We start from the raw sequence: 26,113 nt of genomic DNA, 5'->3' as shown, positions 1-26,113 counted from the left end.
TCGTTCTTCTCTTTATTATCATAACTTATATGTAGTCCTGAAATCAGGTAGTGGCAGTCTTCTATGTAAATATTTTTCAGAACTGTTTTGATTATCCTGTTTCTTTGTCTTTCTGTTCGTATTTTAGAAGTAATTTGTAAATACTAAGAAACAAAAAAACAAACCAAAAAAACCCCCCAAACTTTGGGGGTTTGATTAGAATTGCATTGACCTACAGATTAAATTGAAGAGAATTTACATCTTAGCAATATTGTCTTCAAAACATGAACATAGTGTATCTCTCCATTTATTTAGGTCTTCTTTGATTTCTTTCATCAATGATTTTTTTTTTTAGTTTTCTGCATATAAATTCTGTACAAATTTTGTCAGCTTTATTCCTAAGATTTCATATTTAGAGTGCCAGTGTAAATGGTATTTTTAAAATTTAAAATTCCAATTTTGCTGATAATTAAGATTGTGATTGACTTTTGTATATTGATTTTGTATCATGAGGCCATTCTAAAAATAGTCTTTAGTTCCAAGATCTGTTTTGTAGACATTGTGGTTTTCCTACATATGTAATCATATACTTGGATATTGTAACTATGTAGTTACAAAGGTAAGACATAGTACTATGTCTTCTAAATAATTCATATTTGGAAGAGACAAAATTATCCTCTTAAAAAATACATACAAAATTCTAATCATGATAAAACTGTAGCTTAACTGATGTTTGTAAACATATCTAAAGAAAATGTTAATAGACAGGAAATTTAGAAAAGATAAGCCAAAGGGCAAAGTGTCGACATTTAGAGACTAGGAATTAAACAACCACCACATTTCAGGGATGATAGACACTGAATTTTAAGGAAAATGAGTAATGTTTCTGTTGTAGACAGGAATGACCCATCATATCTGAGCATGGCCTGGATGAAAATACCTCCATTTGTCTGATTTCATTTCCTCCAAACATCATATTTTGGTTCATTCAGGTTCTAAAGTCAGAGTGCTTTGGTTCTCTTCAGCCCCAGCATTCAAAGGTTAGCTGCAGGCTTTTCAATATCTTTAAGCTCTACTTCCTTCATTTGCAAAATAAAGGTAAAGGCAGCACTTCCTTCATAGGATTGTCATGAGAATTAAATAAAATAATACAGGCCAATTTGCTAAAGCAGGCATTCCTAAGTAAAAGTGACATGGCAGATATCTGAGTTTCCACTGTTTTTCCTGGCACTTATCTTAAAAACACTGCCAGATCAGAAAACCCCAGTAGCCAGAGGCTATGGAGTATACTGTTGCTTCATAAACCCCAGTAGCTTCCCAGGTGTAATCCCATAAGGGTAGAAAGAGGGCTGGGAGACACCAAAGACAGAGGCCACTCAAGATTGGTAGGTGGTAGGTTTAATAAGTCAGGGAATTTAATTAGGAGGCTCATCTTGGGCAACTAGAGATGAGTAGATTTCCACACCTGCCTGCCAAATCTTAACAGTTTATATAGAGGCCTTAACTGGATTCAGTCATGTATACTACCCAAATGGTCTCAGCAACATATTGCTCTCTTAAGGCTATGTCCTTGAAAATGGCTCCCATTGTGGGAACAGGGGAGGCAGCTTACATTTCAAACACTGGGGAGGGATGAGGACACTCTTACTGCCTGGGTCCAGTTGTTCAGTCAACTGACATCACATAACAGTTACCTCCTCTAACCCGTATCAAGGACTGTGGGAGCATAGGGGGGCTGGAGATCATGGAGAGTTTTCTACATGAGGAAAGTGAACAGTGGCAATTAGACTCCTCTCCTGGGGCTTCCCAAATGGCTCAGTGAGAAGCAAATGGGCACCTGCTTGTGCTGAGGACATTATCAACCCAAAGTGGACTATAACAGCTAGTAAGACCTTCCTTTACCCCTTCTCTCTAATGCTTCCTTTCTTTTCCCAACCAAGGAGATGCTGGAAGGAGGAGAGACATTGTGGGGCAAGAGGAATGAAAATGTCCACCACATGGCAACTCCTTTCCATTTGCTATCTTGCAGGCACTGGCCGTGAGAAGGTGAGCACTGAATTATCTATAAGATAGAATCAACTGGATTTTTAATACCTGAAAACAAAATCAAGCTTATATATCCTACCCAAAATGTCTTAAGAGACCAAAAAGGAAAAGTAAATTATTGAAGAAAAAATATAACATGTTCATATTTGTACTCTGCAGGAAACAGACTGGGCAATTAACAGGTTTTTGTAACTGGAAACATTTTTTTCCTAATCGGGAACTCTTATTTTTTAACTTTTTCATGTAAAAAAAAGGCTTTATTTTCCTTTTACCATATTAATGAAGTGTTGAAAAAATATATGTAAAATGTGAAGCATAATAATAAAATTCACAACACAAACCAGCTGAAATTTAAGAACTAGAAGATCACAGATATTATCTACTAAGTGCTCTCCCCTATTGCACATACCTGTTTCTACCCTAGAAGTCATTGTTCTCTTCAATTTGTGTTCAAGTATCATTGTGTAGCAGACACCGTCAGTGCCCACCTACATTCCCTTGGTATTCACAATTCCTGTAAATGCAGATGGAGTATTCCTGCAAGTGAATATGTAACACCATGCCTAGGGGATTTCTTTGGAGTGGATAAGGCAGGCTAGAAGTTCCAGAGAACTTGCTTTTTGATCTTTTTTAGTATCATTTAACACACACACATACACACACACATACACCTCTTAGCAATACACTGTTCAGTTTTGTGGTATTATATATGTGATATCATATATTATATAGTTTTCTGACTCACTTTTTTCACTCAACATCATGTTTCCAAAATTCATCTTTTTTTTGGCATATTTGTAATTCATTAATTTTATTACTATGTATACTGTCTTGTGAATAAAGTTGAATCAACATAATTTTTTTTGGTTCTCATTATTTATTCACTGATGGATATTTGGATTGCTTCCCTATTCTTTCTGTTATGAACACAGTGCTACTATGAACATAGTTATATAAGAATCTCAGGGCACCTATGCAAAAGTTGTATCATAGTAATGTTCATTCCAAAGTGGCTGTAGCAATTTACACTCCCTCCGGTATAAGAATTCCCATTGAACCAAATGCTCTGCAACATTTGGTCTTGACAGCTTTCTTGATTGTTTTGTAGTGCTGCCTTTATCATACATTGAGTTCTCATACATATATAGGTGTGTCTGGACTCATTGGAATAGTCAGCGGTTCATTTACATGCTATTGCACCAATAGCATATAACAGTTATTACTCTTTTGTAGAATATCTTAATATATCTGGTAGAACAAGTTTCCGTCTTTTGTTTTTAATCTTTTATGTTTTTTGAATTTTAAAGTACATCTGTTTAATTATATTATAACCATTAATGCAATATCTGCCTCAATAATTTCATTCTGACAATAAAAAAAGATGGCATAATGATGGTTTTAAAGCTGGTTCAATCACAATTTTAAAGCCTTATTTATCAAGAGTGAAAACAGAAGACTATTAAAAATAGCTAAAAAGGTAACATGTGTCATAGTGCTTAATGTTTCTGTAACTGTTGGTAAGGCTTACACCTACGTCTGATGCAGAATTCTTAATGACACTGAAATAGTTATTTTCTCAACCGCAAGGTATGTACTGGTACTGTGGGTCTGGGAGAGACTGGGGATGGGTACTACTCCTCGTCTCCAGTTGTGACTATGCAACAGGAGCAAGTGTGCTTTGTATCTATTCCAGAAGCCCATCCCCTCTATAAATAACATCCTCCAGATATGTAGCAGCTTCGTGGCTTTCTTCTTCCAGCTTGTACAAGCTAGCAGCCCGTATGTAAAGCAGCTGTAGATTTTTCACTGAGTAATGAATGGACCAAAACATCCATGTCTTTTGCTGTTCTTGGGATCAGTGCGGCAAAAAGCTAGACGTATTCTTCTGTAGGATTAGTTGGCAGATCTTCGTTCATTGCTGTCTGAGCATCAGGAAAAGGGGCGGGAGGGCCACAATGCTGTAACACTCCAATGGCATTACAAAACTGATCTGCAAGGGCACTCACCACGTCCTGCAGCTGTGTGAGCCTATCAGCCATGTTCCTCCACGAGCTAAGGGAGGCCAGAGACTCTCTTTTGCTTTTACAGGTTAACTATCTGTGGCTCATTTCTTTTTCTGAAATAAATTTTAGAGTAATCATTCTTCAAAACATACAACAGATTTTGTTTGTGGTTCCCTTGAATATTTATTTAGGTTGATTTAGACAGTAGTGACTTCTTATAATATTGAGACATATGCAAAAGCATGGAACACCTTTTTATTTAAATCATCTTCTATGTTATTTACAGCTTTGAGGTTTTGTTCACAGAGGTCTTATGTATTCTTTTAAGAAAGCAATTTATTGTTATTGTTGCTATTGCATTATCCTCTTAAAGTTAATTTCTATTTGGCTATCGTTGGTCTAGAGAACCAAATTTCTCTTAAATAGGTGTTCACATTATCTGCAAACTATGTCAGTTTTATATCTCATCTTCTATTGCATATATTATTTATTTTTCTTTCTTTATAGTCTTTGCCAGAACCTCCAATAGCATGTTAAATAGTAGCAGTGTTAGTAGACCTTTTTGTCCTGTTCTTCATCTTATAAGGAATGCATTAAAAGTTTTTCCATTAGGTACAAAATTTGTTGTAGGTTTTGGTATATATATCTTACAAGTTAGTCTTCTTCTATTCTTAATTTGCTAATAATGCCTTTTAGATAATGACAGCTTGCCTTTTATCAAATATGTTTTTTGCCTCAATTGTAAAAATTACATAATTTTTTCTCTTTAGTCTATTAATATCATGAATTACAATTGATTAAATTCAATTTATTTTAAATTATAAGACTATTCACTGGATGTGAAGAGAGAAATATGACATTTAGAGCTGCTGTAGTGTGGGCAAAGACCTTGTTTAACAGTGAAACCAATACACGGAAAAATAGCAGAACAAAACTAAGAGATTAAGACAACCAGATCCTGATAATATTGTATGCATTGTGGCAGGAAGCCACACATGAATTCAGTACTCCCCTAAACATTTGTTGGGTAAGCCAATAAATTATCTGAAACCAGTGTGAGTTTGCTTTTGAGGTACTTAATTTGAAAACATTACTCACATAATTCAGGGTTTGGTTTTTTTTCAGCTGTCTAACACTATTTATGAAATAGTCAATTCTATCTTCATAATTTTGGATGCCTCCTTTACTTTGACATCAATTTGCAAAAATTTATGGGTCTGTTCCTTAACAGCGCTCCACTTCTTTGTCTGTTTGGTTTATTCCTATACCAGTGGCATTCTCTAGCTCTTCATAGAGCTAGAACAAACAATCCTAAAATTTGTATAGAACCAGAATAGATCCCAAATAGCCAAAGCAATCCTGGGAAAACAAAAACAACAACAGCAACAGCAACAAACAAACCAAAGCTGGAGGCATCACAATTCTGGACTTTAAGCTGTATTACAAAGCTGTAATCATCAAGACAGTGTGGTACTGGCATAAAAACAGACATACAGATCAATGGAACAGAATAGAGAACCCAGAAATGGACCCACAGATGTATGGTCAACTAATCTTTGACAAAGAAGGAAAGAGTATCCAATGGAAAAAAAGACAGTCTCTTCAGCAAATGGTATTGGGAAAACTCGACAGCGACATGTGGAAGAATGAACCTAGACCACTTTCTTATGCCATACACAAAAATAAACTCAAAATGGATGAAAGACCTAAACATAAGACAGGAAGCCATCAAAATCCTAGAGGAGAAAAGAGGCAACAACCTCTTTGATCTCAGACACAGCAAACTTCTTGACTTCTTTCCAGAGGCAAGGGAAACAAAAGCAAAAATGAACTTTGGGACTTCATCAAGATAAAAAGCTTCTATACAACAAAAGAAACAATTAGCAAAACTAAAGGGCAACCAGTGGAATGGGAGAAGATATTTGCAAATGACATATCAGATAAAGGGGTAGTATCCAATTCTGTAAAGAATTATCAAAATCAGCACCCCAAAAAACAAATAATCAGTGAAGAAATGGGCAAAAGACATGAATAGACACTTCTCCAAAGAAGATATCCAGATGGCTGACAGACACGGAAAAGAATGCTCAACATCTGGGAAATACAAATCAAAAGCACAAAGAGACACCACCTTAGACTTGTCAGAATGGCTAACATTAACAACTCAGGCAACAACAGACGTTGGTGAGGATGCAGAGAAAGAGAAACTCTTTTGCACTGCTGGTGGGAATGCAAACTGGTGCAGCCACTCTGAAAAACAGTATGGAGGTTCCTCAAAAAATTAAAAATAGAACTACCCTACGACCCAGCAATTGCACCATTAGGTATTTATCCAAGGGATATAAGTATGCTGTTTTGAAGGGGCACATACACCCCAATGTTTATAGCAGCACTATCAACAATAGTCAAAGTGTGGACAGAGCCCAAATGTCCATCGACAGATGAATGAATAAAGAAGATGTGGTATGTATATATATATATATATATATATATATATATATATATATATATATATATATGATGTAATATTACTCAGCAATCAAAAAGAATGGAATCTTGCCATTTGCAACAATGTGGATAGAATGAGAGTGTATTATGCTAAGCGAAATAAGTCAGAGAAAGACAAATATCATATGACTGCACTCAAACGTGGAATTTAAGATGCAAAACAGATGAATATAAGGGAAGGGAAGAAAAAATAAGATAAAAACAGAAGGGGGATACAAACCATAATAGACTCTTAAATACAGAGAACAAACTGATGGGTGCTGGAGGGGAGGTGGGTGGAGGGATGGGCTAAATGGGCAAGGGGCATTAAGGAGGACACTTGAGATGAGCACTGGGTGTTGTATGTAAGTGATGAATCACTAAATTACTAAATTCTACTCCCGAGATCATTATTACACTTTATCTTAACTAACTTGGATTTAAATTTAAAAAAAAAATATATATATGTAATAATTTTCTTTTTAATTTCTTTTTGATCAACAAATTTTTAAAAATGTATTGTTTAATCTCCAAATGTTGAGGTTTTCTAGGAAGCTTTCCATTATTGATTTTTAACTTAAATTTGCTATGGTTAAAAAAAAAAACTTTATGACTTCATTCTTTTTAAAATTGCTGATTTCTTTTAATTTCTTTTTGATCAACAAATTTTTAGAAATGTATTGTTTAATCTCCAAATGTTGAGGTTTTCTAGGAAGCTTTCCATTATTGATTTTTAACTTAAATTTGCTATGGTTAAAAAAAAAAACTTTATGACTTCATTCTTTTTAAAATTGCTGAGATTTATCTTATGAATGAGCATGAATATGTTTTATCTTGGTGAATGTCCTATTTACACTTGAAAATATTTATATTTAACTGTTGTTGGGTAGATTATTTAGATATATAATAATTTCATATAATTATTTATTATTATAATTATATTATTTATTATTATACCACCTATTTTATGTATTCATAAGGTCCAATAGACTGTTGGTGGTGTTATTAAAATATTCCATAACTTCATTTGCTTTTCTGTCTTATCAATCACTGAGAGAATATAGTTGAACTTAAAGTATAATTGATTTGCCTGTTTTCTCATTTTAGTTGTCAATTTTTGCCTCATTTGTTTTGAGGTTTGATGATTGTGTATATAAACATTTAAGATTGTATGTTTTTGGTAAATTGATCCTTTTGTCATAATTAAATGAATATATTTTTCTCTGGTAATGTTTCTTGTTTTGAAATCTACTTTGGCATTAATAAAGCCATTCCAAATTTCTTATGCTTAGCACTAACATGGTATATCTTTTTCTATTTTTTTTTTTTTTTTTTACTTTTACCTATTTGAGTCTTTATATTTAAATAGATTGCTTTAAATCAGCATGGAGTTTGGTGGTTGTTTTTTTTTTAAATCAATTCTGATAATCTTTGTCTTTTACCTTCAATGTTTACCATTTTCACTAATATAATTATTGTTATCTTTGGGTTTACATCTGCCATATTGCTATGAATTTTTTAAATTTTCTTGTATGTACTTTATCCCTTTTACCCTCTTTCCTATAAGTTTTATAATATCCATTTTAACTTCTCACAATCTACCTTCAAACAATATAATGGCACTTCAAATATAATTAATAATCTTATAAGCATGTAATTCCATTCCTCTTATAGTCTTTTGTGTTATTTTTTTGTCATACTAAGTCCTACTAAACTACATTGTTACTATTATTGCTTGAATCTATCAATTATGTTCAAAATTAATTTTTTTAAATTTTATTTATTTATTTATTTATTTATTTATTTATTTATTTAGAGAAACAGGGGAGGGGCAGAGAGAGAGAGAGAGAGAGAGAGGGAGAGAGAGAGAGAATCCCAAATAGGCTCAGCACTGTCAGTGCAGAACCCGATGTGGGGCTCCAACTCATGAAAGGTCAGGAGATGAACCCTTAACCAAGTAAGACACCTAGGTGCCCCAATTTTTAAAATTAAATAAAAAATGTTATCTCTAACATATTTAGGAGTGAAAAAAGAATGGTTCCCCCTAATATTAGGAACAAAGCAAAAGCAAAAATGTCTCCTTTCACCATTGCTGTTTGATACTGAACTGGAAATCTTATTCAGTGCCATATACAGAAAAACAAACAAACAAACAAAAGGCACACAGATTGTAAAGGATGATAGAGAAGTGTCTTCATTCACAAATGACATGAGAATGTACATAAAACTGCCTATCTTTTTTTTCTGATGGAAAATTAAACTTATTGCCCCTATTGTAATAATTCCTATTTTAAAAGAAGAGGGTTCAACTTCTCAGCTCTGATCTTGGGGGGGAAAAAAAGAAAAGGTATATTCTAAATAAATACAAATTTATGTTTCCATCCTTAAGAAAATATTTTTCTTCTTGTTTTGGTTTTGTTCTTCTTCTTCTCCTTTTCCTCCTCCTTCTTTCCCTTCTCCTTCTTCTTTTACTCTAGTTTCTTGACCCGTTTCTTCTGAGAAGGAATGAGAATATGTTTGCTAAATTCAGGAACTTCATTCAGAGATTATATTTTGTCTGGCACGTAATCAAGAGTGCCATCAGAGAGGACCAAAAGGCTAAGCTTGGTATTTTCTCATCCACCTTATGCGAGGCAGGCTATTTGAATATTTGTTGAAGCATTGGAAATCACTGCATTTTCTGCACATTTAAAGATCCACCACCTACACCTGTGGTGAGCATAACATGATGTATACAGACTTGTCGAACCCCGATGTTGTACGCCTGAAAGTAACATTGTGTATCAACTACAATTCAATGAAAAAATAAATAAATTACATATAGAACAGAAAAACATAAAGAGGGGCGCCTGGGTGGCGCAGTCGGTTAAGCGTCCGACTTCAACCAGGTCACGATCTCGCGGTCTGGGAGTTCGAGCCCCGCGTCAGGCTCTGGGCTGATGGCTCGGAGCCTGGAGCCTGTTTTCCGATTCTGTGTCTCCCTCTCTCTCTGCCCCTCCCCCGTTCATGCTGTGTTTCTCTCTGTCTCAAAAATAAATAAACGTTAAAAAAAATTTAAAAAAAAAGAAAAAAAAAAAAGAAAAACATAAAGACCCACCATCTTTGCCTATTATTTTCTAATGAAAATTAAACTTACAAATTCTACTTAATATGCAGAAAAGTTTAACACTACTGGGGAAAGTTTTATTTCTATAAGTACGTGATGTATCACCTCAATTTTTATTTTATTCTAATATGAGTTGCAAAGAGTTGAAAATAATATAATCATTCTTTGTGTGTAGATGAACTCATGCTATACAAAAGTAGTAATAATGATGTTAATTGCTATGAAAAGGGCTTAAACAATGAGAATTCCTGCTAAAACAATAACAGTGGAGTTATTTAATAAATGTAAAGCAACTTGAGATATATTATCAAAGACTGAAATTATACTGGCATATAATCTCAATTTGTGTTTAAAGATCTTATTTCTTTTTGTCATATTTTATCAATGTTTAAGTGAATGCTGTCAACATGTTTGAATTCAACTGAACTCTTCTCTACTATAGCACTTAGATGATCATTTATGAATTTGACATGACTCTTGAGGATTTCTATTTGATAATGTTTCTTTAAATGCATCTCAGATGTGAGGTAAATTCTGGAGGCTGACAGAATTATATTTCTAAAGGTTTGCATTTGTCCTGTATTCTTGCTGTTTACTTTAATGTTAAGTAAAACCATTAGTCTACCTTTAAGATACAGCTTATAATAGAGAAGTAATAAGGTTTTTTGAACGTTTTCCAGTATTTGCCTCACAAAAGTGACAACAAGAACAGATCATTAAGATTCGAGCAGGTACTATGATCTAGTAGGTACTCTTTTGTATTTTATTACAAAGGATTGTCCAGGAGAGCTAGTCTACATTTTGGCATATTATTTTGAACTTACTTTAGAACATTGCTGTTTAAAATAGTGCTTATTAAAACAAACACCTCATCTTATTGCAGCCCCCTCTTCACTTTCACTGTAAGAAGACTTTACAACATAGTAATTGAGAGGGGTCTCAGTGAGATTTTCTGGTTTTGTCACTTCCTAATTCTGGGACCTTGGTCAAGTTCCTTGAGCTCTTTGTGCTCCTGCTTCCTTACATACAAAAAAGTAATGATAATAGGATTCCTTTCTTAGGGCTGTACTTTATGAAGTAATTTATGTCAGGGTTATAAAATTGACACAGAGATAACACCTAAATTAAATTAGGAACTCAGGGGCGCCTGGGTGGCGCAGTCGGTTAAGCGTCCGACTTCAGCCAGGTCACGATCTCGCGGCTGTGAGTTTGAGCCCCGCGTCGGGCTCTGGGCTGATGGCTCGGAGCCTGGAGCCTGTTTCCGACTCTGTGTCTCCCTCTCTCTCTGCCCCTCCCCCGTTCATGCTCTGTCTCTCTCTGTCCCAAAAATAAATAAACGTTGAAAAAAAATTAAAAAAATAAATAAATAAATTAGGAACTCATATTACTCTGAATTCATAAAAAATGTTTAGTTCTACATTGTTGCCATATTTGACAAAGAAAAAAAACACAGGAAAATAATTCTTTCATTCACTCAGTAAGGAAATATTGAGAGCTTACTATCTGAGAGCACACAGGGCAGGTACTAAGCGTTGGAGAAAGGATCAGACACTGTTTCTGACCTAAAGGAGGTCACTGGCTGTGGGCAGACAACTGAAAAGACAATACAGGATGGTCTCTTCTAGGATGAGGCAGAGCTGGGATCTGCAAACTGTTTTCTGAAAAGGGTCAGATAGCTAATATTTTTGGCTTTTTGGGTCACACGGTTTTTGTTAAGTACTCAGTTCTGCTGTTGTGCTACAGCAGCCGTAGACAATTGTCAGCAAATAGGCATGGGTGTGTTCCCCTAAAAGTCTCTTTATAGACACTGAGATTTAAATTTTATATGATTCCCTTGCATCTTCTTTTGGTTTCTTTTTAAACCGTTTGAAAATATAAAAAACATCTTTCTCTTGGACTATACAAAATAGGTAGTAGGCCATATTTGGTCTGTAGACCACAGTTTAGGGAGCCCTGAGACAGAAGAAAGATTAAGGTTCCTGTGAAAAGTGGCTGTAAGTAAAGTCTTCCTGGAGAAAAGCATGACTGGCTGAGGTTTAAATATTGAGTAGGGATGATTCAGGTGAAAAAGTGAAGGAATAACATTCTAAGCAGAAAATAACGTGGGTAAATAATAGCCGCCAATAATAGTCATTAAAACGGAGTACTTATTTTGTGCTATGCACTTTAGATAAATTATTTAATTAACTCATCCGAATCATCCATATAAGACAGTCATTATTATATCTATTTTGCAGAGCAGAAAATCGAGACTTAAAAAAGAAAGTACCTTACTATGGACATGTAGATAGTAAGTACCAAACAGGCATACTGAGATCAGATGTAAATGATTCCATGCATGAGCTCTTAAATATTATATTATACAATCCCATTAGATTTTAAGCTATTTAGAAACCAGCAAATACCATGTACAAGGCACTGAATAGATTTGAGTTGGTAAAGAAATGGAGCGAGATCGGTGCTCTATTAATGAGTTTGGAATTTATCCTGAGGTGAAGAAAGAACTATCACAGGATTTTAAGCAACAGAATCTCATATGATAAGACCTGTATTTTAGGGGGTACCTGGGTGGCTCAGTCCGTTAAGTGCCAGACTCTTGATTTCGGTTCAGGTCATGATCTAATGGTTCATGAGATGGGCAACCCCCACCCCTGCTGCCCTCCCCTCCCCTCAGCCTCTGCAGTAAAAGCACAGAGCCTGCTTGGGATTCTCTCTCTCCCTCCCTCTCTGTCCTTCCCCCATTCCCTCTTTCTCTCTCTCTCAAAATAAATAAATAAACATTAAAAAAAGACATGTTTTAGAAAAATGATTCTAGCAACATGGTGGAGAAAAACCCTTTGCCAAGCAAGGCCTCCAATAAATATTTGTTAAATAAATTTTTAAAAAAGGACAGTGTATGAAAAGGGTTGAAACAGGATACATGAAAGGCAGTTGGAAACTACAGCAATGATCTAGACAAGAAGTGATGGGGTCTAAATGCAGACAGTGACTGAGGGAATAGAAGAGGAGATAACAGACATATCGTAGTTCTCAAACTTAATTCCATAGCGTAATTACTGTGGTGCTTGTAAAAATTACACATAGTTAACCTCATCCCTGGAAATTCTGATTCAAAAGGTCTGGGTGGGTACTAAGCATGTGCATTTTGTAAGGTGTTCATGGGTGATTCTGAGAAGTAGGCACTCAGGAAATAGGATGAGGGTCACATAAATAACGGCACATTGACTAAGATTAGGAATAAATGAAGGAGAAGATAAGTTACAGACTAAAGAAGCTGCAGCAGAGTCATTGTGGTTGCTTTCAAATGATGACATAGGACAAACGCTGGAGTGGCCCAGAGCTCTGGAGGAGAACCAGACAGCTGATAGAGAGAGGTAAGTCAGTAATCATTCACAGAAAGAGGATTAAACACATGTTCTTTGAGTTAAGTAATGTTCCATGCTGAATTCAAGATCAGAATAGCTCAGAGGGCAATCAGACATTTGAACTCAGGCCTACTGGCTTCTCAGTATCTTTAAAACACATCACATTTCAACTTTGGGTTTGTCCTTAATTAGGGTCAGTAAGGTTCTGCATGCCAGCATGGCACCATAAAATTTCCAGAAAAGAGGCATTTGCTAAGACTGTAGTCAAACACGGAGTATCAGCTGAGTTGGCCAAGAGGCGACAATCAGCAGCAGCAATAACACTCAGTGCACACCAGCTAATCAGTGGCACCCTGGGGAAGGCAGTTGCCACAATTAGCGAAACTTTTTGCAAAGCTGAAACAGAAGCTGGTACAAGAGAGAATGGGCTGCACACTTAGTCAACACCTACAGCAATTTCTAAAAATGTTTCATTTAATAGAAATAGTCCATGCCATCAGTATAAAGGAGAATATCTGTCTTTTGTCTGTTGGAGAGAAAACATACATATAACTCTCATAAAGATAACTAAAACAATTTTGATTAAAAAACGGAAAGCCACAGGGGCGCCTGGGTGGCTCAGTTGGTTGAGTGTCTGACTTCAGAAAACAGGTCATGCTCTCACAGTTTGTGAGTTTGAGCCCCTCATCGGGCTCACTGCTGTCAGTGCAGACCCAGCTTTGGATCCTCTGTTCGGATTAAAAGCTCTCTCTCTGTTTTATCCTTCAGTCTTTCTCCTCAGAAACAATAATTTTTCAACTATTTCTAATTTTTTCCTTGTATTTGTATATAATACACTTCTGTTGCTGTCACTTGGCTTAATTTTTAATATATTATTTGCTTTATTTTATACTCGTTCTCCTATCCCCCATTGATTCTCCTCTGCGTCTTTTTAAAAATAGCTGTATCACAACATTTAAGTCAATCGGCGGTGCTTACCTCATGTTCATATGGATATTATTCATGGCAGAGCCAAGTAGCATATCATGATTGTTTCCTTTCTAGTACAATCTTCTTTATCTTCCACATGCCTGGAATAAATAATTCTCTTGCTTTTTCATTTCATTTACTTTAAGCCTGTGTTGCTAATTCTTTCCAATAGAACCAACAAATTCCTATGGCTTTCCAAATGCTCATACAACTAACCTCTCTCTCTCCTTACACACACACACACACACACACACACACACACACACACACACTTTATTTGTGGAGAATGTCCTCTAGACTCTTCTATTTATTCTCTGTTCTGGACAGGATTCATCTATTGCACAGATATCCCTTTGGGGACTTCTTTTCGTACTCTTCTGCTTTAGACCCCTGTTTCCTGGATCCTATAGTTTCCTCCTTATGGATTGTTGCCTTTTTTTTCTAGATGACATTCTTCACTAGCTTTCAGAGAAATGGTGCCTGACAAAGTGTATTTCTTAGTCGTACTTTTTTGAAGGTGTTTTTTGCCATTCCATGGAATTTAAAAATTTTGGTTATCGTATTTTTAGCTTCAAAGTATTTTTTGGGTGTCCCTTTATCATAGCATCTCTTTTGTGCTAGAAATGAAATAAATCTTATCTGTTTTGGTGATATTAATTTAGTGATTTGCCAAAGTTTTCTTATTTTTCCCTGTGATACTGCTGCGGTCAACATACTAAGAGAGTAAGTCCAGAGGTAACAGGTGGTGGCTAGAGAATGGAAAGGTTTGAAATGGGGTTATGGAAGGACTACAGTTATCGGTAAAGACAAGAGAACAGTTAGCTGAAATTGGGTTGGGGGCAAAGCAGTGTAAGAGCTGGGCATTGTTCCCTCTACTCCTTTCAGATAATTCTCTCCCCAGCCTTGTGGGTGTTTCCTCATGTGTACTTATTGATCTATAGTCCACAGAATTTGCTGTGGGACCATCTGTAGATGTCCTGTGTTCCCTATCCGTGCAGTGCTCATTTGTCTGTCATTCTGCCCCACAGTTCCAGCTGCCTTAGTGTTTCCAAGCTTCAGCTCTATCTCCTCAGCTCAGGGAGTCAACTGACTCTGTCTCCATTCCCTCTTCTAGCACTGTCTCCCAGAAATTCAAAGCAGTAAAGCTGTAGCAATTGTGGGGCTCATCTCTTCTGTTCCCCATGTCTTGGAGATCATTAGCCTTTGTTGTATGGTGTAAACCCTTGTTTTATATGCATTGTCTGTTATTTGTTTCAAATGGGGGGAAATCTAGTCCCTATTACTCCATCTTGACTGAAAGTAGAATATTGAACTGCACAATATCTTGAAAACTGAAAACAGAAAAATATTATTAGGTGACTACTTAGGAATCATGGAGTGCCTGGGTGGTTCAGTTGGTTAAGTGTCTGAGTCTTGATTTCAGCTCAGGTCATGATCTCACAGTCATCAGATTGAGCCCCATGTCAGGCTCTGTGCTGAGTGTGGAGCCTGCTTGGGATTTTCTACCTCTCTCTCTCTGCCCCTTCCCTGCAAGCGCTCTCTCTCTCTCTCTCTCTCTCTCTCTCTCTCTCTCTCTCTCTCCCTCTCTCTCTCTGTCTCTCAATAAATAAATAAACATTAAAAAAAGTTAGCACAAGTAAAGTAACAGTGAGTATCTGGATTATGTTTCTGGGGCCTGAATGCACAATTTGAAGAGTGGTTTTGTTTTGGATGGTATATATAATTTTTTTTGGTTTTTTTTTTTTGTTTTTTTTTAATTTTTTTTTTTCAACGTTTATTTATTTTTGGGACAGAGAGAGACAGAGCATGAACGGGGGAGGGGCAGAGAGAGAGGGAGACACAGAATCGGAAGCAGGCTCCAGGCTCTGAGCCATCAGCCCAGAGCCCGACGCGGGGCTCAAACTCACGGACCGCGAGATCGTGACCTGGCTGAAGTCGGACGCTTAACCGACTGCGCCACCCAGGCGCCCCAAGTTTTTTTTTTTTTTTAAGTTCATTTATTTTGAGACAGACCGAGAGAGTGCAAACGGGGGAGGGGCAGAGGCAGAGAGAGAGGGAGAATCTCAAGCAGGCTGTGCACCATCAGTGAGGAGTCTGACATGGAACTCAAACTCACAAAACTGTAAGATCATGACCTCGGCCAAAATCAAGAGTCAGATGCTTAACCTCTGAGTCCTCCAGGTGCCCGTGAATGGCATATGTAACTTAAGTCTACTAGATGTAGAGAAAGTGGTTAACTGAATTCTAGTGGGAATTCTTAAAGAAATTATCTATCTATCTATCATCTATCTATGTATCATCTATCTATCTGTCATCATCTATCATCTATCTATCTATCTATCTATCTATCTATCTATCTATCTATCCAACTATCTATCATTATTATTATCTATCTACCTATCTAATCTATGTATCAGCCATCTGACTTACATGCTTGGTAAATGAGTTGGGATATTTCCCATTCTGTTCTTTATAAAATATTATAGTGCCTATGCTTTATACAAAAAATAATTTGTATGTCAAATTTAAGCAATACTTATTTTATAATTTAGTTTTTGCTACTTTAGTTAAGGAAAGCTTCCTATTTTAGGTGCATAAAATTAACCTCATATTTTTTCAGTTATTTAAAATTTTCTTATATTTAGCTTTTTAATCCAACTGGAAATTATTTCTCTGCATAGTGGAAGTAATGCTATGATTTCACTATTTTTCCATAGAAAAAAGCCAATTGGGCCAATGCTTTTAATGGAATATAGTCTATTCTTAATTAATTTGAAATGTCCCATTTGTCTTAGAACAGGTTTTGCAAGGGTTGTGTATCTTTCTGGGTTCTCTATTCTCTTCTATTGATATACCTACCTACTGTTGTGCCAAAAATACACTGTTTTAATGCTTGTAATTTTGTAATGTATCTTGATATATAAGATCTTTTTCTACAGTCCTTTCAGAACTTTATAATTTTATGTAAGTTTTAGAATGATTTTTTCGGTTCCCTAGAATTATAATTTGAATTTCCATTGGTATGGCACTGAATTTATTAATTAATTTGAGCGAACTGACGTCTTTACAGTATTGAATCTTCACATTCATAAAAAATGTTTCATTCAAGTTATTTAGATTTTTAAATATTATTTAGTAAAATTTTATAACTTTCTTTATAATGTTATTATTTTTTCCTAGTTAGTTTATAGTTTTTATTGCTAGTGAGTACATGATCTATGTTTATATTACATTTTCTCTTAGGTTATTGCTAGTATATAGGAATACTTGCTTTCATATACTGATCTATGTTCAGAAATCATGCAGAGCTCTCTTAATGTTATTTCATAGTTTGTCTATGACTTTACTAGCATTCACTATGTAGAAATACATATATATATATACATATACGTATATATGTATATATATGTGTGTGTGTATATATATATGTATATATGTATATATATATATATATATATATATATATATATATATATATATATATAAAATCTTCAAATAATGGTGATCTCATCTTTTCCTTCCCAGTCCTTATGTCACTTATCTCTTTATCCAGTTTTTATTACATCAATAAGGTCTACCAATATAATATTGATTTGCATCAGTGATAGTAGATATTTTTGTCTTATTTCTAATTTAAGGAAACTGCTTCCAAAATTTCACCAATAGGAATAATATTGGCTGTATGTTTTTCAAGTTGTAGAAATGTTCTCTTCTCCTAGTTTTTTAAAAGTGGTAGACCTGTCTTGTTTATATCTTTGGGTCTTATAATTTCTAGTCACATCAGCAGTACTTCCAGCTTCCAGCATATACATCCCTTTGTCTAAGGACTTTCTCTCTTTTTCCAGTGTTTATGGCAAGTCAGGATCACTGGACATTGAAAACATCTAGAAGCAACCTTCTATCAATGACTGATAGGGATTGTTGAATAAATATCCTGATCTCTTGCTCCTTAAGTGGGCTGGCTTTGAGATGGCTATTCTGTCATGCTTCCTAGAATTTCCTGGTGAAATTCAATTCAAGCTGCCTACAGCAGAAACTTTCTTGATAATGCATAATTTACTGGCTTGCTTCCTTCTCTGTCATACTTCCCTACTCCTCTACTGGTGTTTTCTGAGGTCATCTACTAAACAACAGATTTCTACTAAAATATCTGTCTCAGGATTCTTCAAAGGAAATGTAAACTAAGATGCTAGTAAATATCTATACATTATATGTCTTTTGATGAAATAAAAGGGATTTGAATTTTAGTAAATACTCTTTCTGAATTTAATGAGATGAGAATGTTACTATACTGAATGGTTTGATATATTTTGTCTTAAATCTCATTTTAAAGACTAGAGTTTCTTTTTTATAGTAAAATTTATTAAAAAGTTCAATTTACACTTAATAAAATTCACCCTTCTTGGTTGTACAGGTCAATGAATATATTGAAAAATGCAAAAATGGTGCTACTATTATAATCAAGAAATATAACATTTAATTGCTCCAAAAAGTTCACTTGTGACACTTTGTTGTCAATCCCTTCCCTGCTTTATAGTCCTTGACAATGACTGATTTGTTTTCTTTCTTTCTTTTTTAAAAATATGTATTTATTTTTGAGAGAGAGAGAGAGAGAAAGAGAGAGAGAGAGACAGCATGAGTTGGGGGGGGGCACAGAGAGAGACACACACAGAATCTGAAGCAGGCTCTAGGCTCTGAGCTGTCAGCACAGAGCCCAACAAGGGGCTCGAACTCACAGACCATGAAATCATGACTTGAGCTGAAGTCAGATGCTTAACCGACTGAGCCACTTAGGCACACCTAATGACTGTTTTCTATCCTTACAGACATTCCTTTTCCAGGATATCATACAAATGGAATAATAAAATATATAGAACATTTGAGTATAGTTTCTTTTACAGATCATAATGCTTTTGAGATTTACCCATTTTGTTGCATGTATCAATACTTTATTCCTTTCTGTTACTCAGTAGGCTTCCATTGTATGAATTTGCATATGTTTATTCTCCAGTTGATGCACATTTAGGCTGTTTCAAGTTTTTGATGACTGAATAAAGCCACCATAATTATGCTCATACAGGTTTTTCATATGAAAATATGTTTTCATTTGACTTAACACTTATTTTGCGGATTGATGATTCATATTGTTTTTAACTTCATAAATCTACAAACTGTTTTTATTTTTATTTTAAAGTTTATTTATTTTGAAAGTGAGAGAAGAGAGGGAGGGAGAGAGAGAGAGAGAGAGAGAGAGAGAGAGAGAGAGAGAGAGAGATCAGGAGTGGGAGAGGGGCAGAGAGAGAGGGAGAGAGGATCCCAAACAGGCTTTGCACTGTCAGCACAAAGCCTGACTTGGGGCTTGATCTCATGAACTGTTAAGTCACAACCTGAAAACAGACCTGAAGTCTGTTTTATGGTCCAATATCTTCTGTTTTGAAAAATGTCTCTATGTACTTGAAAAGCATATGTAACCAGTTTTTGTACAGTATAGTGTTCTATTATGCTAATTAGGTCAAGATGGTTGATGGTATTGCTCAATTCTTCTATATCCTTATTGATATCTGGGATATATATTCTACCAATTGTTGAGAGAGAGATGTCCAATATTTCCAACCATAATTGTAGATTCGTCAATTTCTACTTTCAGCTTTGTCGGTTTTGATTCATGTATTTCCAGAAGTTCTGTTGTTAGATGCATATACATTTAGCATTATTGTACCTTCTTAATGAATTAATTCTTTTACTATTAGCAATGATAACAGTTAACAATTATGTAATCTTTCTATTTTTGGTAACCTTGTTTTGAAGTCCACTTTGTCTGATATTAATGTAACCGATGAATTTTTCTTTTGACCAAATTTTACAAGGTATGTCTTCTTTTTCTATTCTTTTATTCTTAACTTATCACTATTTTTATATTTAAAATTAGGTTCTTGCACCTCTGCCTTTTTTTTTTTTTAACGTTTTATTTATTTTTTGGGACAGAGAGAGACAGAGCATGAACGGGGGAGGGGCAGAGAGAGGAAGACACAGAATCGGAAGCAGGCTCCAGCCTCTGAGCAGTCAGCCCTGAGCCCGACGCGGGGCTCGAACTCACAGACCGCGAGATCGTGACCTGAGCCGAAGTCGGGTGCCCAACCGACTGAGCCACCCAGGCGCCCCATCACCTCTGCCTTTTAATTGGAGTGCTTATTAGGCCATTTACAGTCAATGTAACTATTGTTATTGTTAGATTTAAATCAACACTTTTAGTTTTTTTTTTCTATTTTTCTTATCTGTTATTTGTTTCTTTCCCTTTATCTTTTCTGTATCTACTATAGGTTTTTACTTTGTGGTTATTATAAGACTTACATAGGGGTGCCTGGGTGGCTTGGTCGGTTAAGCGTCTGACTTTGGCTCAGGTCATGATCTCGCGGTCCGTGAGTTCAAGCCCCACATCGGGCTCTGTGCTGACTGCTCAGAGGCTGGAGCCTGTTTCAGATTCTGTGTCTCCCTCTCTCTCTGCCTCTCCCCTGTTTCATGCTCTGTCTCTCTCTGTCTCAAAATAAATAAACGTTAAAAAAAATTAAAAAAAAAAGACTTTCATAAAACAACTTATACTTACAGCAGTCTAAGTTGGTAACAAGTATGAACATATTCTAAAGTTCTACATTTTTATCCCCCCACCACACTTTATGTTTTTGATGTCAAAATTTACAACTTTTTTATCTTGTGTATCCATTAACAGATTATTGTAGTTACAGCTATTTTTACTACTTTTGTCTCTTAACCTTCATACTAGCTTTCTAAGTGATTAACCCACAAATTTTGCAACATTAGATTATTCTGGATTTTATGATACATCTACCTTTACCAGTGAAATTAATACTTCCTTATGTTTTCCTGTACGAATTACTGCCCTTCTGTTTCAGCTTCAACTGCCCTTCTGTTTCTCTTGTCTTCTTTTTGTGTTTTTTTATTAGTTGAATATTTCCTATGATTATACTTTATCTCCACAATTGTTTTATTAGTTAAACTACTTTCTCTAATTTTGTTTTTAGTGGTTGCCCCAGAGTTTAGAGTATGTATCCTTAATGTATTGCAATCTAACTTCAAATATTAAATATCACTTTGTTTATCCTGTAAGAAACTTTTAACAATATACTTTCAATTCCTCTTTCCTTTCTGTTGTGTTATTATAGCCATACATTTTATTTTACCTATGCTATGAATTTAAAAATACAGTTAGTGTTTTTTTGTTTTGTTTTGTTTTTCACTTTAGGTAATTTTAGATTACAACATTTAAATATATTTCTTCATATTGATCCTAATTTCTACTATTTCTAAAGCTTTTCATTTTTTTATATATTTCCAAATTTCTGTCTGAAGGACTCAATTTAACATTCCCTAAAGTGTATAAATGCTGGTAGTAAATTCTATTATCTCTTGTGTATAATACAAAATCTTTATTTTTACTGGATATACAATTCTGGGCTGACAGGTTTCTTTTCTTCCTGTCTTTCTTTTAGTACTTTAAAGATGACATTGTCTTGTGGCTTGTATAGTTTCTAATAAGGTCTGTTGTGATTTTAATTTTTGTTCCTCTCTGTAATGTGTCTCCTTGCCCCCCTCCAACTGCCAGTCTTCACATTTTCTCATTATCTTTATTGTTTTTTCTCTTTTAACAATTTGAATATGTATTAATTTGGGGATTCAAAAATTATTTATACTGTTTGGGTTTCTCTGAGATTCCAGGATATGCTGTTAGCGCTATTTTCCTATTTCAGAAAAATTTGTGACTATTACCTGTTTACATATATTTTTTTTATTTTTTATTTTTAAATTTTTTTTATTATTTAAAAAATTTTTTTAAAAGTTTATTTATTTTTGAGACAGAGAGAGACAGAGCATGAATAGGGGAGGGACAGAGAGAGAGGGAGACACAGACTCTGAAACAGGCTCCAGGTTCTGAGCAGTCAGCACAGAGCCCGACGCGGGGTTCGAACTCACGGACCGCGAGATCATGACCTGAGCCGAAGCTGGACGCTTAACCGACTGACCACCCAGGTGCCCTTCATATTTCTTCTGCCCTAATTTCTCTCTTCTTCTTTCGGGACTTGAGGTACACATTTGTTAAATATGGTCCCACAAATCTTGAATGCTTTTTTTTTATATATGAAATTTATTGGCAAATTGGTTTCCATACAACACCCAGTGCTCATCCCAAAAGGTGCCCTCCTCAATACCCATCACCCCCCCACTCCTCCCTCCCACCCCCCATAAACCCTCAGTTTGTTCTCACTTTTTAACAGTCTCCTATGCTTTGGCTCTCTCCCACTCTAACCTCTTTTTTTTTTTTCCTTCCCCTCCCCCATGGGTTCCTGTTAAGTTTCTCAGGATCCACATAAGAGTGAAAACATATGGTATCTGTCTTTCTCTGTATGGCTTATTTCACTTAGCATCACACTCTCCAGTTCCATCCACGTTGCTACAAAAGGCCCTATTTCATTTTTTCTCATTGCCACGTAGTACTCCATTGTGTATATAAACCACAATTTCTTTATCCATTCATCAGTTGATGGACATTTAGGCTCTTTCCATAATTTGGCTATTATTGAGAGTGCTGCTATAAACATTGGGGTACAAGTGGCCCTATGCATCAGTACTCCTGTATCCCTTGGATAAATTCCTAGCAGTGCTATTGCTGGGTCATAGGGTAGGTCTATTTTTAATTTTCTGAGAAACCTCCACACTGCTTTCCAGAGCGGCTGCACCAATTTGCATTCCCACCAACAGTGCAAGAGGGTTCCCGTTTCTCCACATCCTCTCCAGCATCGATAGTCTCCTGATTTGTTCATTTTGGCCACTCTGACTGGCGTGAGGTGATACCTGAGTGTGGTTTTGATTTGTATTTCCCTGATAAGGAGCGACGCTGAACATCTTTTCATGTGCCTGTTGGCCATCCGGATGTCTTCTTTAGAGAAGTGTCTATTCATGTTTTCTGCCCATTTCTTCACTGGGTTATTTGTTTTTCGGGTGTGGAGTTTGGTGAGCTCTTTATAGATTTTGGATACTAGCCCTTTGTCCAATATGTCATTTGCGAATATCTTTTCCCATTCCGTTGGTTGCCTTTTAGTTTTGTTGGTTGTTTCCTTTGCTGTGCAGAAGCTTTTTATCTTCATGAGGTCCCAGTAATTCACTTTTGCTTTTAATTCCCTTGCCTTTGGGGATGTGTCGAGTAAGAGATTGCTACGGCTGAGGTCAGAGAGGTCTTTTCCTGCTTTCTCCTCTAAGGTTTTGATGGTTTCCTGTCTCACATTTAGGTCCTTTATCCATTTTAGTTTATTTTTGTGAATGGTGTGAGAAAGTGGTCTAGTTTCAACCTTCTGCATGTTGCTGTACAGTTCTCCCAGCACCATTTGTTAAAGAGGCTTTTTTCCAGGGGTGTTCTTTCCTGCTTTGTCAAAGATGAGTTGGCCATACGTTTGTGGGTCTAGTTCTGGGGTTTCTATTCTATTCCATTGGTCTATGTGTCTGTTTTTGTGCCAATACCATGCTGTCTTGATGATGACAGCTTTGTAGTAGAGGCTAAAGCCTGGGATTGTGATGCCTCCTGCTTTGGTCTTCTTCTTCAAAATTCCTTTGGCTATTCGGGGCCTTTTGTGGTTCCATATGAATTTTAGGATTGCTTGTTCTAGTTTCGAGAAGAATGCTGGTGCAATTTTGATTGGGATTGCATTGAATGTGTAGATAGCTTTGGGTAGTATTGACATTTTGACAATATTTATTCTTCCAATCCATGAGCAGGGAATGTCTTTCCATTTCTTTAAATCTTCTTCAATTTCCTTCATAAGCTTTCTATAGTTTTCAGCATACAGATCCTTTACATCTTTGGTTAGATTTATTCCTAGGTATTTTATGCTTCTTGGTGCAATTGTGAAGGGGATCAGTTTCTTTATTTGTCTTTCTGTTGCTTCATTGTTAGTGTATAAGAATGCAACTGATTTCTGTACATTGATTTTGTATTCTGCAACTTTGCTGAATTCCTGTATCAGTTCTAGCAGACTTTTGGTGGAGTCTATCGGATTTTCCATGTATAATATCATGTCATCTGCAAAAAGCGAAAGCTTGACTTCATCTTTGCCAATTTTGATGCCTTTGATTTCCTTTTGTTGTCTGATTGCTGATGCTAGAACTTCCAGCACTATGTTAAACAGCAGCGGTGAGAGTGGGCATCCTTGTCGTGTTCCTGATCTTAGGGAAAAAGCTCTCAGTTTTTCCCCATTGAGGATGATGTTAGCTGTGGGCTTTTCATAAATGGCTTTTATGATCTTTAAGTATGTTCCTTCTATCCCGACTTTCTCAAGGGATTTTATTAAGAAAGGGTGCTGGATTTTGTCAAAGGCCTTTTCTGCATCGATTGACAGGATCATATGGTTCTTCTCTTTTTTTTGTTAATGTGATGTATCACGTTGATTGATTTGCGAATGTTGAACCAGCCCTGCATCCCAGGAATGAATCCCACTTGATCATGGTGAATAATTCTTTTTATATGCCGTTGAATTCGATTTGCTAGTATCTTATTGAGAATTTTTGCATCCATATTCATCAGGGATATTGGCCTGTAGTTCTCTTTTTTGACTGGGTCTCTGTCTGGTTTAGGAATCAAAGTAATACTGGCTTCATAGAAGGAGTCTGGAAGTTTTCCTTCCCTTTCTATTTCTTGGAATAGCTTGAGAAGGATAGGTATTATCTCTGCTTTAAACGTCTGGTAGAACTCCCCTGGGAAGCCATCTGGTCCTGGACTCTTATTTGTTGGGAGATTTTTGATACCCGATTCAATTTCTTCGCTGGTGATGGGTCTGTTCAAGCTTTCTATTTCCTCCTGATTGAGTTTTGGAAGAGTGTGGGTGTTCAGGAATTTGTCCATTTCTTCAGGTTGTCCAATTTGTTGGCATATAATTTTTCATAGTATTCCCTGATAATTGTTTGTATCTCTGAGGGATTGGTTGTAATAATTCCATTTTCATTCATGATTTTATCTGTTTGGGTCATCTCCCTTTTCTTTTTGAGAAGCCTGGCTAGAGGTTTGTCAATTTTGTTTATTTTTTCAAAAAACCAACTCTTGGTTTCGTTGATCTGCTCTACAGTTTTTTTAGATTCTATATTGTTTATTTCTGCTCTGATCTTTATTATTTCTCTTCTTCTGCTGGGTTTAGGCTGCCTTTGCTGTTCTGCTTCTAGTTCCTTTAGGAGTGCTGTTAGATTTTGTATTTGGGATTTTTCTTGTTTCTTGAGATAGGCCTGGATTGCAATGTATTTTCCTCTCAGAACTGCCTTCGCTGCGTCCCAAAGCGTTTGGATTGTTGTATTTTCATTTTCGTTTGTTTCCATATATTTTTAAATTTCTTCTCTAATTGCCTGGTTGACCCACTCATTCGTTAGTAGGGTGTTCTTTAACCTCCATGCTTTTGGAGGTTTTCCAGACTTTTTTCTGTGGTTGATTTCAAGCTTCATAGCATTGTGGTCTGAAAGTATGCATGGTATCATTTCAATTCTTGTAAACTTATGAAGGGCTGTTTTGTGACCCAGTATATGATCTATCTTGGAGAATGTTCCATGTGCACTCGAGAAGAAAGTATATTCTGTTGCTTTGGGATGTAGAGTTCTAAATATATCTGTCAAGTCCATCTGATCCAATGTCTCATTCAGGGCCCTTGTTTCTTTATTGACCGTGTGTCTAGATGATCTATCCATTTCTGTAAGTGGGGTGTTAAAGTCCCCTGCAATTACCACATTCTTATCAATAAGGTTGCTTATGTTTGTGAGTAATTGTTTTATATATTTGGGGGTTCTGGTATTCGGCGCATAGACATTTATAATTGTTAGCTCTTCCTGATGGATAGACCCTGTAACTATTATATAATGTCCTTCTTCATCTCTTGTTACAGCCTTTAATTTAAAGTCTAGTTTGTCTGATATAAGTATGGCTACTCCAGCTTTCTTTTGGCTTCCAGTCGCATGATAAATAGTTCTCCATCCCCTCACTCTCAATCTAAAGGTGTCCTCAGGTCTAAAATGAGTCTCTTGTAGACAGCAAATAGATGGGTCTTGTTTTTTTATCCATTCTGATACCCTATGTCTTTTGGTTGGCGCATTTAATCCATTTACATTCAGTG

General features: G+C 35.9%; 1 protein-coding gene and 1 pseudogene across 1 annotated transcript in view; both read right to left on the bottom strand.

The window, feature by feature from the left end:
- SNX7 (sorting nexin 7) overlaps window positions 1-26,113 on the bottom strand; it is a 311,909-nt gene that overhangs the window by 278,384 nt on the left and 7,412 nt on the right. The window lies entirely within an intron of this gene.
- On the bottom strand, window positions 2,901-4,064 carry LOC101084892 (annotated as a pseudogene).

The sequence above is a fragment of the Felis catus genome, chromosome C1 (genome assembly GCF_018350175.1).
Source record: "Felis catus isolate Fca126 chromosome C1, F.catus_Fca126_mat1.0, whole genome shotgun sequence".
In the NCBI taxonomy this organism is placed as follows: domain Eukaryota; kingdom Metazoa; phylum Chordata; class Mammalia; order Carnivora; family Felidae; genus Felis; species Felis catus.
The sequence above is the reverse complement of the archived record's forward strand: the minus strand, read 5'-3'. Positions and strand labels throughout refer to the sequence as shown.